The sequence below is a fragment of the Phaenicophaeus curvirostris genome, chromosome 5 (assembly GCF_032191515.1).
Source record: "Phaenicophaeus curvirostris isolate KB17595 chromosome 5, BPBGC_Pcur_1.0, whole genome shotgun sequence".
Taxonomy (NCBI): domain Eukaryota; kingdom Metazoa; phylum Chordata; class Aves; order Cuculiformes; family Cuculidae; genus Phaenicophaeus; species Phaenicophaeus curvirostris.
In genome coordinates this window covers 45,282,841-45,303,008 of record NC_091396.1, presented here as the reverse complement: position 1 = coordinate 45,303,008, position 20,168 = coordinate 45,282,841, and the positions used below count along the sequence as shown (strand labels likewise).

At 43.5% G+C, this 20,168-nt stretch overlaps 1 protein-coding gene across 1 annotated transcript in view; it reads right to left on the bottom strand.

Moving 5' to 3' along the window:
- Nucleotides 1–20,168, bottom strand: part of VASH1 (vasohibin 1) — a 215,820-nt gene that overhangs the window by 113,118 nt on the left and 82,534 nt on the right. The window lies entirely within an intron of this gene.

The window sequence follows — 20,168 nt, the reverse complement described above, 5'->3', positions numbered from 1 at the left end:
TTCCAATTCCTGAAACTGCCTTCCCGTTCCTCGGCAAGATAACAGCCATGCTATGAAGACCAAACAGTAGATAAATGAACAATGCTTAAGGAGTAGCCCATCTCCCCCCTCCTGAATGTTTTATTCGTTGTGCCAAATCATCCATCTGCAAATTCTCACTGTAGGATTCTTTGCTGAAATGTAAGACAAAGAGGCTTTGTGCAGGAGTATGGAATGTAAGATATATAAATAAAAGATATCTCTTAAAATATAATACAGGTGTCCACCTTGTCTCAAAGGTCTTCCTGGCTTCCTTTTAATTGAAATTCTTCACCCAAGTCTCACATTCCCGATTCTTTCCACAGTAAAGCCATCAAACCTTTCCAGGAGACTCCTAGTTTTCCTTATAATTCAATATGATTGATACAGGATGTAAAATATCACTTGATGTTATCAAGTACAGATTATGTCTCCTTGAAGCAGAAAGCTACAGGATAAACTGTGGAATTTGCTACTGCATGATATTAGGAAAGCAAATACTATATTTTGAAGAGGAAACAGACATCTATAAGAAAGAAAAAGTCACTCGCAATTGAGTACAGGAAAGTTTCAACCCCCCAGCGGCCAGAGGCACAGAAGGGCTGGAGTCAGTGAGGAGTCCTGCCTCATCCTTCTATTTTGCCTATTCTAGAATAGTACCGTGCTGGGAGTAAGTATTACAGAGCTGCCATCCCTTCCTCCAAACAGTCTGGCAAGCCTCACTGTCAGATACGTTACCAAGCTCAATTAGCCAGTAGTGTCTCTGTACAGCAGGAGCTCAGATCCAAGATTGGCTGGGCAACGGACTCATTCAGAATCAGCAAGCCTTGGACAGACTCTGCAAAATGAGGCTGGAGTTGGGGGTCCGATCACCACCAGACGTGAGGCCCTGGCCTCACTGGGGTACAATTAATTCAGAGCACCACGAGAAAGAGGGATCTGTTTGACTGGCTGGAGCAGTGGTCTGATGTGACATGGCAGGAAGCATGATACTAATGCAAATTGTTAGTACTTATTAACTAATTAAATTGTTGTTATGCCCATAAGGCACTTAACACTTTCCAGGCACAGAAGAGAGCCTAGTCGCTGCCCTCAGGAGTGGAAGGTCTAAAAAGGCAAACACAGACGAATGGTGAAAGAAAAACAATTAACATAGAGCAGAAGGGGTGTAATGAGAAGCAGCACGTGGTTTTGAAGTTACAATTTATGTCTGGTTTTTCAAAGAAAGAAGGTTTATGCAATCACAAAATCTTTGCCTCGGGGTTATATATGACATCATATGTCTGAAGGATACATGTATAATTTGTGATGCATTGGTCAACTAAAAGCAAACTGGATGCATGAGAAGCTGGCTCAGATATACTTAATTTAATTAAAATAAAAAGCCAAGAGAAGAGAAGACCCTTTTCTTCAGCTCAGAAGGCAGTTGTGATAGGAATTCATATTTTTTCAGATTTCAGAAAATCTGTATGGTCTGCAGCTCTTAAAAACATCCAGTTAGAAGAAAAAGCTTTAACTGGTGATTAAGAGTCATTGCAACACACACTTTGCATTACCTTAGGTGCAAAGAGCTGACCTGGGTAGAGATGCTGCTGCAAAAGGTGGAGCAAAAAGAGGTGCGTATTGGGGAGATGGCATGAAAGAGTACGAAGAGACTGGCAGGGCTGGCAAGAGCTCACATTAGTAGTGGAGAAGACTGGGAAAAACATGCTGGAAAAGACAGATGACCAGTCTTGCACAGGTGATTTTCACTGTAACAAGTTCCTTGAACTCAGTGGTAAGTAGGAAGTAGTGGATAAATTCAAGACAGGAGCGAGATGATACAGCGTGCTGCAGAGATGACCTTCGTAGCTCTATTTGCCCTGTATTGCAGGGGGGAGGTACACATCAGACCTGGGACGTGCATATTATAGTAATACAGATGAGTGCTGCAGAGCCCTCGGTGTGACAGCTATGGGAAAAGGGTCCGGTGAACACCGAGCGTGTCCGTCTACAGATGGGATGGATGGAATACGACTGGGGAGTTGTAATGTCTAAGGCACACAGGGGCTGGCTGTGGATTCTGCTATAAGTAAAACGAGAGCAGTGAAGACCGAGTGTAAAGGAAGATTAGGATTTCATTTTTATCCAGAATTTTAATTAACGGCAAGGTGTGTAAGAGGGAGCACGCAGTCGGGATAGCGACGGTCTGACCCAGCCAAGCCCGTCTTCTCCACAAAGCGCTGCAGTTTCAATAAAAACACATTGCTCCCTTGTTTCATCAGACACGCTGCTCTGCCGCGTATCATATGATACGGCAGCCGCTCAGCCGGGCGGGGAGCGGCACAGGCTGTAATTTCCTGGTCAGATGTAACTGGGTGGGGAAGCGCCTGACCCCGGGGTGAGTAATGCTGGAAGCGCCCCATGTGGCACCCCGCTCCGGGCCGCGCCGGGCTCGGGAGGTGCTGCTCTCGCTCTCCAGGCAGACGTTCCCCAGGGCATCTGAAGACTCCTGCGCTCCCCTACGCCCTCCCAGAACCCGTTCTGCCGCGCACCCGGCTCCCTTTCCCACGTTCCCAGCGCTTCGCCTGCCGGGGACCCCGAGAGGAGCCGCAGGGCCGGGGCGGCGCTGCTCGGGTGCCCGCGGGGCACGGCCGCCGCCCCGGCTCCCGGCCGGCTCCGGCCCTCCCGCAGACCGCGCCGGGCGAGGCTCCCTCGTGGGGTTTTTTTATTTTTTTATTTCCCCGCCCCGAGACGTTTTCCTACGTGTGTTTTTCTCCCGCCGAGCTGATTTACGAGCTGGGCTCGGCGAGGGGGAGAGGGGCTCCCGCTGGGCTCCCCGGCCGGGGGGAGGCGAGCGTCCCCCTGCCCGCCAGGAGCTGCAATTTCCGGCAGGCGCTTGAGGTCCCCGGCGGCTGCACGGGGCGCGGCCGCCTCCCGGCCAGGCGAGGAGGGAGAAGCGAGGAGAGCAGAGCCGCCCCGGCCCCGGCCCCGGCCCCGCCGCCTCCTCCCAGCTCGCCGGGGTTTTACTCATTTCCTGCTCCCAGTAACGAGGGCAGCGGGGCTGGGGGGGCGGCGGGGCTGCTGAGAAGGCAGATTGTTGTACACACACACACACACACACACACACACGCACGCACGGATGTTTTTGTTTCGGGGTGAATTTTTAGTGCTTGTGAAAGGGAGGGACTAAGCGGAGCTCGCTGGAGCCTGGCACGGGACCAGCAAGCTTCCCGGCAGCCCTTAGCCAAAAAAACCCAGACGTGCAGCTCCCCCCGCGCCCCTCCGGTTCCTGCCGACCCTCCTCGCCTGCTTTCTCACCCCTCGGCTCTCTGGGGCCCTGGCTCCTGGCTGCGGGACAGCCCTTGTACCCCACGCTCCCTGTGCCCATCCCTGCCGCAGCCCCCTCGCTGTCCCCTCGCGGTCCCAACGCGAGGGTCCTCCCGCCGCAGACAGACGTGCCGCAGTCCTGACCCGTGACTCCTAAATCCCAATTTCTCCTCTTTCTCGTCTGTGGAATTAACTCCAGGAGGGTGGGGAGGCGTTGTGATATAAATACATTCCCCTCAGAGGCGAAAACAACTCGAGGCCAAACAAATTCATTACACTAGTGACTTAAACTAGGTGAAATGTCGACAGTTACTCAACATTGCATTCCCAAACCTTGTTACATAAAACAAACAGACCTTCTAGTGATGTTTTGTATAGGCTTCAGCCCAGCCCCAACCCTACGATCTGCTTCATTCCCTGAAGAGCTCCCCGAAGAGCAGCAGGGACGTGGGTCTCCTGGCTTGCAACCATCTTACCCTACACATCCACCATGGCTGAACTCTGCCATTTGTCTCCTCTGTTGTGATGTACTAACAGGATTCTGTGGGTTTCGTTCTGTTTTGTTTTCTTTTTCAGAATTTGTCGTTAAAAGAAAAAAAGAGAACAAAACCTTTTTTTTTGGGCTGCAGCTATCGGCTCATTTTTGGTTGCTTTCTAACGCCAAGGCCAGCAGGATCCAGGAATTCATCTACTGGTGCCAGCAAGAAAGCACTGACCCAAACAAGGGAGCCAGAACTTGGACTGCAGTCCTTGCCAGGGATCAGCAAGAGGCCAGAGAAACCATGCTGCTGAGTCATCACCGCTCCAGCTGCTACAAGCCTTTTCTGGGGACGCGGCTGTTGCTAAGATTCCTGGGAGCTGACTGATTGCTCCTTCTATAGTCATGTAACACACACACACATACACACGTCAAAGGAGCAAGGAACAGCAGCTGGGGCCAGCTCAGAGCGAGAACACAGCCTACTGGCCGTGAGCAGCCAGACTTTGTGGCTGTGCGGATACACAGACGGGCAGGCTGTGCCCTGCAGGAGTTGCTGTGTGGGGCTCTGGGCTCCTTTTGCAGCGCTCAATCTACCTCATTCCCAGGGAGCTTCTCCTGCCACCAGTTTGTGGAGGTTTTTCAAAATGCAAACAATCCAGTGGTTGTTTTTTTTTTTCCCAACGTTTTTTTTCTGTTTATACTTGCATGTTTCATCACCTTTGCTTTAGATCAGACAGCCAGAAACATTAGGAGGTACGAACATGCTTAAAATCCGTGCGTGGCATTCCTTGCAGGGCCAGTGTTGGTTTATTCCCTTCATACATAAAATAAATATGTTCAATCAGCGGGCAAGTGAAGTGAGCACTTTCCAGTTCTGAGGCCCAGAACCGAAGAAAATTACATTTCTTGTTAAGCCCGGTCAGGTTTGTGAGTATTCTGCAGCCTCACACGTTGCACAGGGAGGGAACATTTCTTTGTGTGCATCCTGCATTTCCCTTTGCCCAATTTAATCTTTTAAAACTTTTAAATCTTTTTATTCTTCTGCCTTTTATCTGCCTCAGGTACTTGCCTCCATCTGATGCTGCAGTTACCCTTGTTTCCTGCTCCACACTTGACAGTCAACAGACTAGATGAACTCAGGCTTTTGGATACCTCCACTCATATGTAGGTTATTAGAGCTGGAAGGTGTGGGAACTGTCTTCTCTCTCTCACATTAGACGCATCACCGATTCCAAAGGAATAACTAATCATGCTATGATTTAATAATAAACTTAATAATTCCAGAGCCCAGTTTTCCTCCTCCTCTTTATCAAGTGTCTGTTGAAGTGCCAAGCTCAGAATTACAAATTGCTGAGTGTGGTTTTAAAGTGCTTCAGTTTGGCAGTCACTTTTTTCCAGTTGCACCTCAGAGTCCTTACTGTTAACCAAGACCACTGAATAACATAACGCTGAAAAAGTGTCTCTGTCCCAAAGTGTTCACAGTCTTACTATAAGAGAAGAGACAAGCAATGGGCAGAGATAGACAGGGGAGGCCCAGCAGGCAGTGAGTTGGTGTTGGCAGCGTAGCAGGAGGTGGTCTGAACGAACAAGCAAATCAACTGAGTTTTACGGCAGATTCAGGTCAGGAAGGGTGGATTCTCTGAGATCCTCAAAAACAGAGTTTTCAACTTAATCACTCTTTTTTTTTTTTTTGCGAAAGAGAATATGCACCTGTGGTCATTTCCCAAGAGAAGCTTTTAAATATTGAATAAGATCAGTAGCATGTTTAAATCCACTTCTGGCCTGATCAGCAGAGAAATAGTCTCTTGGCATATAAAATCTGTTTGTGTAGCCAAATGCAGGTATAGCCAAATGCAGACATGGGTAAACTTATCTTTTAAGTGTCTCAAGAAAGCTGATAAGAAGTCCTATACATACCAGTATAGAAATAATTAAATTCTAAATTACTCAAAGTAGATGTGGGCAATCTCCATCACACCAAATGTAAGAAAAGCCTCAGGGACACAATGAAAGCTCTAGTGCAAAAGTGCACAAGGAGTTCACTGGAAGAAGCCACTCTGTACTGACTGTAAAGGGAAAAATTAAATGGTACCAGATACAATTCTTTAAACTTAAATTTTTACAGTGTTTAGGCATTGTAGAAGACAGAGGGGAAAGAACCACCACACACACGAAGTTTCTAATTACTTGCATATGCAGATTTGGAAGCTGCATTTGGCTTGTAGCAAAGCATTACAGTGCTCAAACAGTGTGCCTACTTGGATGGTGAAAGCCATGTATGGTAAGGGTCATCCTCTGCTCTGTGCAGCTACAGGCGTGCTGTCCTAAAATTCTGCAGTTACAGCATCTGAATTATGCTTTTTTATTAACCAGGAGTGGTTTTTTGCCCCTAGAGTGACTTAACTCTTCGTAGTACAGGGATCTTTAACAAATATTGCTTGTAGAAGCTCACTGTCAACAAAACTGTGAAGAAAGTATGCCCTGAACTAAAGGTGCTACATAACATTCACCATTTACCATTTTAGGGCATTTTGGTATCATGAGGTGCCTTATGTGTGTTGTAAAGCATCAGTTGTCATTTGTATTTCAGACCCATGTCTGCTATGGCCGGGAGGGCTGGTAAAGGGGAACAACTTAGGCTGCAGTTGACAGGAAATGTTAACGATGCCTTTGAGGAAGCAGTCAAGCCAGTCTTCCTGATACCATCTATGAAGAAATCAGATCTTCCAAGTTACTACTTGGTGTAAAGCCTCCCATATTCAAACAAGATAGTAGAGTTGCTGCCTGTGCACCTGAGGACTGACCCTGGACAGTCCTCAGCAGAGGTTTAGGCTTGGTCATCGTATGGAGGTGCTGGCAGCACAGACAAATAACCTCCTTCAAACCCACAGATAGGGAGAGTATTCTCTGTTCATTTTTCTGGGTCTGCCTGCAGTGCTTGCTACAGCTAGTCTCAGAAAATTTTTATCTAAGACACTAGTGATATTTGGAGGACCTGTGAAATGGATCTTTTCTGTTTTTAAGAATGTTTGTTAGCATGAGATGATCATGGATAGCTGCTTCCTCTGTCTTCAACTTCAGAAGGCCTAATTTCTACATCAGTTCTAGGTCTTGACGTTTGTTTTCAAGGCCTTCTGTGAAACTACCCAAGAATATATTAGAAAAGCCTCTTTCTTTGCATATTGATAGTACTATTCCTCTGAACCCTAGGATAATGAAAGACAAGGTGTTCTCTGCAGCTAGTCCTGGCATTACAGATCACTCTGTTTGAAGATATAAATCTCATTTCTCTGGCTTTACTGAAGACAGATCTGAAAACAGCAAAGAAAAAACAAGAAGGTGAAAGAAAAAAAAGAGATAAAAGGAAAGCATGAGTGAAAAGAGCAGTGAGAGAGAGGGAGTGAAGAAAGAAACAGCTTGAAAATGACAATTACATCAATTACAACAGAAGAAAAAGATTTTACCTTTCCTGAGATGTGGCAAAGAAAATCAGCCCAGTGGGATACCATGCATTGCTCTACTCTCAGATAATCTAGAGGGTGAGATTATGAGCACATGGGCAAAGGAATTTGATTCAGTACAAACAGAGATACTTATATAGGTGATATCCCTGCTTATGCAGCATAGGCCAGTCTAGCTTTGTGCAGACTTTGTCTAATGTATAAACAAAATAAAGTCCAGTGGCACAGGGATTCCTCTTGTTTTCTAATGTCATTCACAAGAGCATTTGACTTGAAGGCAGCAGGAATCCATGTGGCATTGCACCCCAAATCACAAGACTTCTATATCATGTGATTTTTAGCCTTTCTCGTATTTCCTTCTTGCAGCTTTAAAATTATGTTTTCTCCAATGCACTGTAATGATATGTTCTTTCCAAGGTCATGCCACAGTTCTCAATGTACCAATACTGAATGACTCCAATATCTACAGATACTAGGAAGACCTCAGGACCACTGGGAGATTATATTAAGGACAGTGTAAGGAATCTGTCATGGGGAGAGATATCTCTACTCAAATGTGCATCCTTTTGAAGGCCCACAAACCTTTTGTCCAAGAAACTTAATCGGATTGTAGTAGGGTTTTATTTCTTGAAAATGTGATGGCACTACTTTAGTGTCAGTGTCATAAAGGTTTAAAAAGGTATAGTTATTTGTTAATTGATTCATGATACTAGAACGCACTAACAATTAAAATAAAAACACAAATATCAAAATAGAACACACATATCCACTAGCATATTATGGTGCTGATCATTGAACTAGTAGTAGCTCAGTGGTTGCTATATACCCTTGTCCAGCCATCTTCTGACCACAGCATGAGCCTGACAGTGCTATTTGTAGCACTTTAGCCTTACTAATGGACAAAATACTTTTCCAGATTTTCTTTCATAAAGTGTTAGCAGATTTTGTTTCACCTATGGTAAGACTGTCTGGTTTTATTTTTGCTGTACTGTATTATAAGCCACCTTTCCCTCTTCCATGTGTGAAGTAGTCTACTTGCAAAATCATGGTGCATCCCTATCCCAAGGATTCAATTGCAAAATGCTGTGGTGAATTTTAATGTTTGCTAGATCTCGTTTTAGAGAGAACATTTAGAGAGAACTTTGAAACTAAACCGTAAGAGTTGTTCTGAAATAAATGAGCAAAAGGTGTTTTGGAAGGCACAGCAGCTCACAGGTTTCAGTAGTACACAACAGGGCTTTAAGTCCGGAATCTATTAACAAGTGATGCCTCACAGTGAACTGTGAGATACTGATTGATTGCAGCATCACAGTTGAGCAGAGTATTTAATCACTTGCTCAGCATTAATACATGTATGGAGAGGTTAAAGAGAATTAATAGAGGGCAGGGGTGCACCCAGCTTAAAAAGGGGCAAAAGCAGTCTTTGGCATTGGAAGCAAGTCAGCTACCTTCAATATCTGAAAGAACACTAGAATAAATTATCAAATAATCAATTCATAAGCACCTAGAGGATATCAAGGTAATCTAGGACAACCTGGGTTCGTTTGTTAAGAACAAATAATGTCAAAGCAATTTAATCCCTTTGTGCCAGTGTAACCGCCTTACAGTGAATGGCAAAATTATAGGTACTTTTTTCTGGATTGCAGTAAGGATATCAACGATGTCTCATCTGACCTTTGTCTAAGCATACAGCAGAAGTGTGATGTAAATTAAATCATTATGAACTAGGAGCGCAATTTACAGGGATACATTCTTAAGTAAGAGTTCTCAGTAAGTAGTTTGCTGCTGAAAGAGGGGCTAGCATTTGAAAAGGAACCTCTATACAGGTCTGTGCTGGTCCTGCTCAAAGATCAGAATTTGTAAGGTTCTGGTTAACGGAGAAACAGACAAATAAGTAATGTCCAATGCCAAGAAAGACAAGTGTCATCCTTCGTCAGCATCCTGTGTCAGCATAAATTAGACAGTCCTATGTCTTTACTAGGGAGCCAGGCCAGAGCCTGCAAAGGATTCCAAACTCCTGAGCTTCCCAGTTCTGTGCAGCTGCTATGGCAAGATGCATGCCCCAAGCTTTGCCTTTCCAACTGTGCATCTATAACCCAATAGAATGTTTAATAAATTGTATATGTGATCTAATTTTTGTATGCAAATGTAGCAACTCTGGAAGAGACAATATATTTTTGTCTATGGCACTAGATTTTCAATCTATCTTTGTGTACAGCACAAGCATAAGACAAGATTTTGTGCAGCTGAAGGGAAGATGGGTCAAGGAAGTTTAAAGGGTAAAGAGATTAAGTACATGTGAACAAGCAGCTATCAAGTTTTCTACTGCAGCCAGTCTTAGGGATGAAAGACCGATTCATGCCTTGTTGTGTGTCCCAGATTCTTGTTGGCAAAACCTGTAGCCACACAATTTCATTCTGAGTGTTGTGTCAGATAGAGTGTGGAGATTGACTTGAAGTTATGTGTGCTGGAGCTTGTGACAACAGCAATAACAACAAAAAATAACCCAGCCCATATGAAATCCCAGAATCAGAATGATGCAAAGATTAATTCATTTCAAAGGGCTGCACAGTGTCTGACTTGGGGTCATTTCAAATCATCACAGTTGTCATAGGCTCTATAAAACATAAAAGGAGCAGAAGAAATCCCTGCATGTACACACACACACTTATTCTCCATGTCACACACTCATCAGGTATTCAGAAAAGAAAGAGTTAAGTGAATATATGCATATATTCTCCCCTGGACACAAATAAAGAATTACTACCACCCTTAACCCCCACCTCCTGGAGTTACTTTCAAATGTTAGATGCATTTCCATATAACAATTTTATTATTTTCCCTCCTTGTTAGCCTCCCTGTGACTCCATGGCTGCAGCTCTCACTGTGTCATCCTCCCAGTGAATAAGTCCTGGCTGTGGTTTCCAAGCCACAAGTCAGAGGTTTTGCAGTTCTGCCATCTTTCCCAGCCAAATTGTGCACAGTCATGGGCACGCAAGGGCTGGTTCCAGCATAGATACTTGAAATAGATGAGAGCTGTGCCTTCTGCTACTGAAATAGCCGCTGATTTATTAAAGTATGAAAAATCCATATCTCAGATAACTATGGTCAGTAATTGTGATCTAACACAAGGTTCCTAAATTCATATTTACACCTCTTGACAAAGATGGTAAGTTATCTTTGGCATGGGATAGGGCTACAAGAGATTAATATGCTGCTCTAAGATAATGGTCCTTATTCACTTACTCTTGAGGCTGAATTTAAAAGATTCAGAAAAAAATACTTTGTAACAAATCTTTCTTGCCACTGAACACAAAGTTGTCCTGAGTGACTTTCCTGAGGGATATAAATGCCTACTCTGATAAGCCAGTGCAGGTAAGGGAGTGAGCTGGTGTGGCTCTGCTTTGCATCTCCATCACGTCCATGGCAGCTGGGTTATGACTGTTGTTCAGGATATACAGGGCTTAATCAGGCTAGAGAAGGGTTGTGCTGTGAAGCCCAAGGAGGGAAAGGGGATCAGTCTGATTTCTGACCACGTTGTGTTCTACTGAATTCAGTACTCCTCTATTCCGATTCTGTGTTCAACTCAGTGAACTGGTGGTGTGGGAATACCCAGCTCCCACCCCTCTCCTCATGTCCTTTAACACTAACTGCTACACATGCAACCAGCTGATGAACATAAAGATTGTAGAGGTCATTTTGTGCTGGGTGTGGCACAAACCATAGATCCTCACCAGGTGTTTCTGGATCAAGTCATGTAAGGGATGGTCCAGGGCTGAGTGGGAGCATATTTTTAATCTCTCTCTTGAGTTAAATAACTCAAACTGCATCCTAGACAAGATAATTGACGTCACTGTTAAACTTCATGCTTGTCTATAAATCTCTGTTGTGCCTGATTCAAACCACCAAGTATTGATATGCCTTTTTCTTAAAAATTATATAGTCAAGTACTGCCAGAACTCTTTCCTATATGGCCACTTAGGGACTGTAAACAAACTACTTTAAATAATGAAATTGAACATTCCAGTCTGTCATGGAGAGACGTGTCTTACGGTTCTCATATTACTCCTACATCTTGTTTCAGAACCCTTTCCAGCTGATCAGCATCCTTTCTTCAGATGTTTGTATTTGGTGATGTCTGTATATGTCCATGCAGTCCTGGAGACACTCCTGCTTTGGAAGCTGTCGTGCTAGATACATGACTTTGCATGTGACTCTAGTCAGACACGTGTTGTTTGGATAAGCCCACCTTGTGAAGCTCTCCAGATGGATCATTGTAACTACCGTGTCCCATCATTATTTATTTCTCTTCCAATTCTTCTGTCACACAAATAGATTCTCTATTTTTCTTCTAGTTAAGTGATAGAGATACTGAGTAGCTTTCACCCAAAACAGATTTCCTACGTGCTTAGTAGAATAACTTGCAGGTAGTGATGATTCTCCATTTACAATTACTTTTTAATGATCTATCAGTGGAGTAGGAATTGAATTTGTTTAATAAGGGCAACATTGATTTGTGTAGTACTATTTTTTACCAAATCCTAGAAAAGACAAATTCAACTGCCTTACAGAATCCTAAAGATGTTATATCAGTACCAGCTACTTGATCAATCTAATTTGTAAATGCATCAATAACAATGTTAAAGTATTTGGTGGGACAAGATATTCCATATTGCTGCATTGTTTGATATCAGTCATGCCACCTTTTTGTGATACTTCCCTGACTGCTACTCAGTTTCACAGAACTAATGCTGGGCTAAGCAGCTCAGAAGCCACACAGAATGCTATTTAGCTTTGTAAATACTTGCATGCGTCAAGCTATTTTCTCCCATGTGCTAGAACTGTCTTGGTCTTCTGAAGTTTATTAAACAGAAATCAAAATTAAAGATTCAGGGTGGCATACACCTCGCCTAACATTAGCTTTCTAAACTCTAGGACCTTGTGTTGGCTAGTCACCTGGGTGTCTTTCATAGCCTGTGCTAAGAGGGCAGTTTGCCTGTTTGTAAGGTATATTTCTGAGTAGGCAAGATGAAATGCCAGAGGATGAAATGTCGTTCGGGGTGCTGCTCTGCTTCTTTGACTATGGAATGCATGAGGTGAGCAGTTTATTTCATCTTTTAAGTAGCTGGTCAGTTAAGACGCTTGCAAGCCTCAAAATGCCTCATTCTTTCTTTTAATAGTTGTTTTCCCAGACATGCATGATCCTTTTTACTCATATGAGCAGACCACGTGGGCTCTAAATACTTTCTTAGCTAGGCAACCAGATTCTCATATTTATCCCATAAACACACATGAATACACTGATATGTCTTTATTACATACCTCTGCTGAGATATTTTGGTGTCCACACAAGGCAATCGATCACTTAGGGACAGAGTCTGCAGCCTTTGATGGAAGGAAGGAGATTGTATGGCCTTTCATTTGGGATTGCTCATGCAAAGAATGGCTGCAGACTTGTGGTCTGCACACATTGCGTGGCATAGGCCAACAAGCAGGTCCTCCATAATTACCAAAGCGGCATAAGAAAATAAAAGGAGACACAGTGAAAATTATTCCAGTATAAAGCAAAAGGTAAAGGAATAAAGAATGGTTACAAAAAAAGTTGAGGTTTAATGGACTGCTGTTGCAAAAAAAGATGTGTCCTTTTATCTGGATTTTAATTTCCCTGTGTTAACCAAATCCAGTAGCAATGGATTTACTAAATATAAAGGGGTATTGCAGTTTTCCAAACTGATATAGCAGTATAAGAAATGTCCTGCTGGGTCAGACTAATAGTCCACATACATGGCTTAGTTTTCTTCTTCCAGATGGTGACTGTATTTAGGGAAAGCATGTGAGTATTTGATAAAAGGAAGTATTGTCTGAATCAGCATTGCCCTTATGAACTAGATCTGGTTCCTTGTGGGCCACCTTGGAAAAGAAACTGTTGAGGCAGTCACCCTCCTACCTACAGTTGGGATATCTCCTTGTGGACATATTGGAAAGCACCGGACAGTCTCTTTTTGTGCAGTTGTTCGTCAAGCTGTTGTTCCTGGAGTCATAAGACAGTGCTTTCAGGATTTGTTACATGGACACATCTCATGACAGCAGATAAAAGAGGGAAGAACTGACCCCTTTAAAATTTCAGAAATCAGATTTTGAAAATGAACCAGCAATATTAGTATTTGAAAATATCTCATTATTTTAGTTGTGAACTTGTGGTTTAGGAATGTTTAGCACTGGCTAGCAGCTATGGTTAGTCCCTCTGTGCCTTCGCTTCCTAATTTGAAAATGCAGAGAGTAATAGCTGCCTCTTTCATGGGATATTGTCATTATAAATATTTTAAAGATTATGAGATGTTCATATACTGAAGAATAGGCTTTATACAACAGTCTGACCTAGAGATATATAAAATAAAGAGATTTTCAAGAAGTGGCTGGAATCTCTTCTTAAATGAGAAAAAAAATCCCTGTCTGAGGAGATTGCTAGAGCACTGGGGAAATGAACAAAATGTGAGCATGACCATTACAAAATAAGAATGTGAAAGAGGAGGGATTAAAAGGAAGCTTTAAGCAGGACATTTTCACAGATGTGGTTATAAGGGAATCACATGGGAGTGGGAGAATTCTGCCCAGAGTTGGAACACCCAGCATGGACAGGCATGTTCTTTGAGCTTTCAGATTCTCATGTCACCACCGACTGGCCATGTTGCTCTGAGTAAGTCATACTGTGCACAAGGTACCATCCTCTCTGTTGGTGACACAGGGGTAACAGGGGTCCTGACAGGCAGATCTGAGATTAGAGACGGGGAGGTTACATTAAGTGGTATATGAATCATCGTAAGCTCTTCATGGGAATATACTAGAAGAAGATAAAAAAATACCACTATTTGTTAGTCATAACATTTACTAGAAAAAATTGGAAGAACATAGACTCTCTGTTGTTATTTAAAAAATAGAATGGATGTTATTGATGGAAGACAGAGAAGTGACACAGGGACCGTTGTTCTGGTGCAGGAGCGTATCACCCGTTCTGTCCCTGCAGAATTCAGAACTCCCATGCAATTCAGAATTCCCATGCAGAATTCATGAGAGGTATCCGGTATCCTTTTCTGCGAAGCAGGGACGGAAACAATTGTCATCTCCAGCTGTGCCTCAGACCAGCCCTGGAGCCACCTGAGGATGAATAGCTTATTCAGCCTTGGATAGCTCCTTTGAGAGGAAGAAGTGCCAGATGTGATGTGGCCTTTGGAAGGTGGGAATCATGTGAACTACATTGAGAACAGATAGTACATTTTCCCTGGTCAACAGGGAGACATTGCCTGTGTTCTCTGCCCTCCTGGGCAGCGTTAGAACAGCCAATACATGCTGGAAAGCATGGTGAGGACATTGCAGATCACCTGTGCTGTCTGGAGTTTAACCAGTGTTTTTCCAGGTGTTCTGGAGTTCAACCAGCCTTCTTCATTCTCCCCTACTTTGAATAACCTAAACTTGCCTTCAGATGCTGTTTCAAGAGACAAACTATGGATATCTGGCATCTGTATGAACCACCTTGCTGAATTAACAGAACCAGAGTGCACAGTAAAGACCTTTATTTCCTGATAATTCAGAGGCTGTCCTAATGGTAGTTGTTGGTCTGGATTCCTAACAGCTTTCCACTGTCCGTGATGTGGTCATTTCTTTGTCCCTTCCATTCCCATTCCTCTAGTCTCGTGTTTAATATTTAAACTCTGTGTTCTTTTGGCAGGGCCCATTCTTTTCTTCTCTGTTTGCACACTGGCTAACACAGTTGGGTACTGGTCCATGACCAGGACTAGTGGGTACTATACTAATGATTATAGTGGCAGTAATTAATAGTGCTTTGTTCTTTGATCTCTGGGCTTGCTGAGGCAGTCAGCTCAATTGTTCTCTGCCCTAGGGCTGAGCGTGTAGTCCGATTGCTTTTTTGGCTATCTGGTGGTTTGATCTAGGTGCCCCATCCTATGTCCTATATGCTGACCCTGCCTTCAGACTGGCAGATTGGAGTCTCCTAAAATGGTTTTGAAGGCAGTTGGCCAGGTGGCCTTTGGATCCACTTCTTCCACCGGGACTGGCTTGTATTTCCTTGTGTGTTCTACTGCTGGTGATAGCTTTCTCAGTGCTCACACCTGCTCCCAAATAAGGTGTTCAAATTTCTCCACTGTGCTGTTACCTTATGATGATACAGCAGTGTTTTTTTTACACTGATAAATAAATGGATTATTCATGTGCCACTTGTCACTTCAAAGTCCTTAAGTTGATGCACAACTGTCATTGGTTGACTGGAGATTTCAGTGGGAGAAACCAGAAGTAATAATATTTCTGAATGAATAGCCTGAACATCTCACATGACCTGAGGAGGAAATCTGAGTGGATAAAATAGTATAGATTTGTGTTTAATGTCACATATCATACATACATGTTTGTGCATTTTTTTGGGATACACTACCAGGCAAATTTTATATCCAGTCTTGGAAATGTCAGTGGAGATTGCATGAATTCCCTGGGCATCCTTGAGGGACAAATGGAGATTCCCCAGACACTAAGCAAATGGTTTCTTTAGAGCAAATTGCTTCTCCTCTTAATGCTAAATTTTCCTGGTATCAGAAGTGATGAAAATACTAACTACAGCAAAAATGAGTGGATTATTTGGCTTTACCTCTCCCTTTTTTTTTTTTCCTTTTTAAAAACCATTCTAAGGCCATTATTGGTCCCTCAACAACAGAAGAGGCTCCCACCTAACTATCCTGCTAGGTAGCTGAACAGTATCCTGCTGATATCAGCTGTGCTGTCAGGGTCTGAGTGGAGGCACTGGGACAAGCCAGCTGAAAATAATGTGAATATCTGAGGTACTAAAGAGAGGCTGCAGATAGGTGTGATCTCTCCTCCCCAGCAAAACCTCCAGCACTTTTCCAGAGGTGGAGTGTTGCCATCATCTTAGAAGGTTTCTACAGCTGTGATGTTGTTTAGATCCCCAAATACCAGCATGCTATTGGACAGCAGAGTGTGCTTAGGTAGGAGTCTGGAAAAATGGGAACCGAAACTCTCTTGCCTTTATTCCAGACTCTGTCAAAATAATTTCCAAGCCACCCAGAACAGCCTAAAAACTGCACAGGTCTAACATATACAGAGGAAACTAAACTCGTGAGTCACTCCAGGAGAGTTGGACTAAGGCAGCAAAGTTGTAAACTTCATCCCTTCATCAAAGCCACAGGAGACTAGGGGATGGCCTGGACTGGCAGGATCAGAAGTGCAAGGGTGTTTGAGAACGTGGCAAGAGACCTAATCCAGCTTTTGGTGACCTGCCTGAACAAACAGCTATGACAGAGAGCTGAGAAATATGATATTTGTGCTTGTGTGAGAACTAGCCCAGTGGAATGGTTTATTATCATATGCTGAATTGGACAGAGCAGGGTGGAAAGTCAGGACAAATCTCTTCTAGCTGGAGAATGTGACCTATCAAAAAAATGATTGATTGTTTCTCAGGTTATTCAACATCACTTCAGCTGCAGTAGTGGAGAGGACAAAAACACTCTTGCAGCAAACCCATCTGTTCACTTTGGAGTTCCAGAGCAGGTCATGTCTGACACAAGGCTTCAGTTTTTCTTTTGAGGTCTTTTAAGGCATTTGCAAGCACCTTGTAACATCCAGGTCCTGTTTTGCTTAGGGAAAATACTTCCTGCAGCGAAGACAATCAAGGATTTCCTTTCAGAATTCTCATACACCCATCCCCTCCTCTCGGCAAAGCTATCAATACCTCTAGCAACGTATTCAGCCTTGCAGATGAGCTGTGGGAAGAGAGGTAAGGCCCAAACATCTCACCCTGCCGGATCCTTGCTGGCTGGACTCCTTAAGTCTACAACAGAAGGAATACCAACTTAAAACATCTGAAAAGCAGAACCTGTAACAGTCTGCTTCTTCTGAATACTGAACTCCTGAGGATTTCTTTTCCAAACAAGATAGGGCAGTGCAGGGAAGAGCCAGAAACTTTAAATTCCATTTTATTAGTGCATTTGAAGGAATCACACATTAGCCCATTCTCATCTTGCTGCTTCACTTAATGGATTTCAGAGGCACTCTGAGGTCTATCCTGAGACTGACGCTAACCCCTTCGGATCCCTAGCCTGTCCTCTGGTTTTTGTCCTGTCTTCGCAACTAGGAAAAGAGACTTCTTCCTGTAGTCTTGGAACAAGTGAAGGATCTAAGTGCATTTAAATGCTGGTAGGCAAATGTTGTTAAAGGACAGAATAAACCCTGATGCAGGGTTACACCATTGTGTGTAGAGCTGTTCATTCTTGTGCTGTATTGATGTTTCGTTCCCGTTTTCTTTTGTTTAATGAAAGCTGCACAGTCCTTTCCTTTTCATAAAGGGATTGCAATATTTATTATGAACATTCAGACTCCCTGCTCAGGGGACAGTTAATGGACACGTAGTAAACAAGGAAGAGCCTGTATAAACAAAAAACAAAGATAATTCTTTATTCATCCTGACCACAGAGTCCCGAGTCTCTGAAATCCTGGCAACCCCCAAACACAGAGTTCCTCCCTCCACCGGGATGAGACATTAGCTAGTGTATCAAGCAATTACATAGGGTATTTTTTTTCTGCAGAGCTGTGACATCATGGCTGGCAGCTCCCCAAGGCACCAGATCCAATTACCTGAGTCACCAGCAAAGGGAAATTGCCAAGGGGCTGTCACTGAATTCAGCTCTGGTGAATGCAAGAGCAGAAAAAGCCAAGTGAAATGGCTGACAGCAGACAGGGGGAGGGAGAGGGGAGGAAAGGAGCAGCAGCAGAAGCTTTTCAGAGAGATGGAAGGAGAAATGGATAAGGAAAGGACAAAAGAAATCCAGGGAGAAGCAGCTAAGAAAGAGCCATAGGGGAAACTCTGTAAGGGGAATTTTGGTATTCCCTCTGTCGCACATAAGAGATGACCAGAGCCACTAGTCTGATGCAGGTCAAATGCTTTTGGAGGGTTTTTTTGGTACGTAATTTAAAAATTAATCTTCACTGTCAATGAAACCAATGACCTTTCCTTTTGTGATCCCATATGGAACCTCCTTTTCTAATTTGCTGCGTTTTCCAGCATTCTGCTAAAGCTGTTTTCAAGGTCTGAGAAATGGACCTCCTCGGTGCTTGCTGTTCCCTGCCCTGGGTTATGTTCCCTTTGCAGCTGCAATATCTTCCTTGCCTGGAGGAGTTTGCAAGGAGTACAAGGTTCCTCAGAAGCTGGCACGTGGAGCCTTATTTTCATAACTAGGCCTCTGGAGGCTTCTGTTAATTACTTCACCAGAATTCTTATATATAGCAGCAAAATGAAATTCCCCCAACAGAGGGAAGAAATATAGGCCTACGTTGCCTAAGGAGCCAGCACTGAAGTGATGACATTAACACACACAAAAAGCATAACAACTCATATAAAAACTCTGGCAGAAATAGATTCCCTGTACAGATGACATTTTCAAAGTGGCAGATACTCACAGGGAGAATTTCACCTGTGTGCAGCATAACCAGCTACAGGCACAGAAGGAGGTTTGAGGTGCTGGACGCAAGCAGTGCATACACAGGCAGAATTAGACAGAAATGCAAGAACATGCAGCTATACCAGGTAAGGTGAAGAAAAAGAGTCCACAAACCATAGAAATACACACTGCTTACAAGCGCAGATTGAAGTACTGTGCACACACAAAAGCTATTAAGATGTAGATGCAGCCTCATTAATCTGGGCTGTTTTACAAACCTTATTCCCTAGCTTTCATAGGGGATTTAGGTGATAAATGAGGCCGTTTTGAAATCTAGCAAAATGCCGCCTTCCTCAGAGTATACTACAGAATATAATTCTTATATAATGTGTAAAGCACAAGGTGGAGGGGGCATCTCCAGGAAGGAACACGTCTGGGCGTGTATTTGCATGTAAACTATCAGCTTTATCTCCACTGCAGTGCGTTTGTGCAAGTATTCTATGTGTCTATGCTGTGTGTGTGTGTGGGTATGGATTTACTGCTGTGGCTATGTGAACTGATTCGCACATCGGATAGGAAGAGAAGGGATCTTTGAAAGTAGATCTCATACCTGCCCCCATCCTGAGGTTAGAAAACTTGCAATGGCTGACTTTCAGGGCCTACTACTAAAGTTATGGGTTAAGCAGGAGTTAAGGGCCTTAATTTATCATGGGTGGGTTGGGGAGCTGTCTAGCAATAAAGATACCTTGTCAGCATCATGACCTTTGCTTTGTGTTTGTGAACTTCCACTACTGATACCCTAGAAGTTTAGAAGAAATTAGGGATATGAGCACATACATGGGTACGTGTATGATATGACTATCTTACTCATTAATTGAGGACCCATGTGTTAAAAATATTTACATGCATCTTTTTGTTTCCTCTTCTGCATTTATTTCAGAGTTATGGATGCCCAGGACCTTAAAAATTAGTCTTTATTGAGATTCCCTCTGGCAGCACAGACCCTCAAGCAGCTTTGAACAGATGCCACTGACGGTGTCTTCCATAAGTAAGTTTCCTGTAGACTCACACCCTTCTTCCTAAATTGTACAATAGCCCATGCCATCTCTACAACTTCACAGCACTCTGTTTGGGTAAGAAACTGCACATATGCTGCACGTTGCCTGTGTGCTGACTGGGCATGAGTATAGGCCGGCTGGCTGGTCAGCTGCCTGCTATCAGAGTGTAGCATAGTTAGATTCTGCCCCCTTTCCCCTCTGTGGAGACGCTAATTTGGATTGCACTACTTTATCATTTTACTTTTATTCATCCCAGGATTTTATTGCCTGAGAATTCTGTAAATTGGACTGCAACTCATCACAGTGTTAAAAAGGTAACAAGGGAGAGAGCTGTGTAGGCAGCACATTCACACAAGCTTTCTTTCCTTGGGAAGGTAGTCTA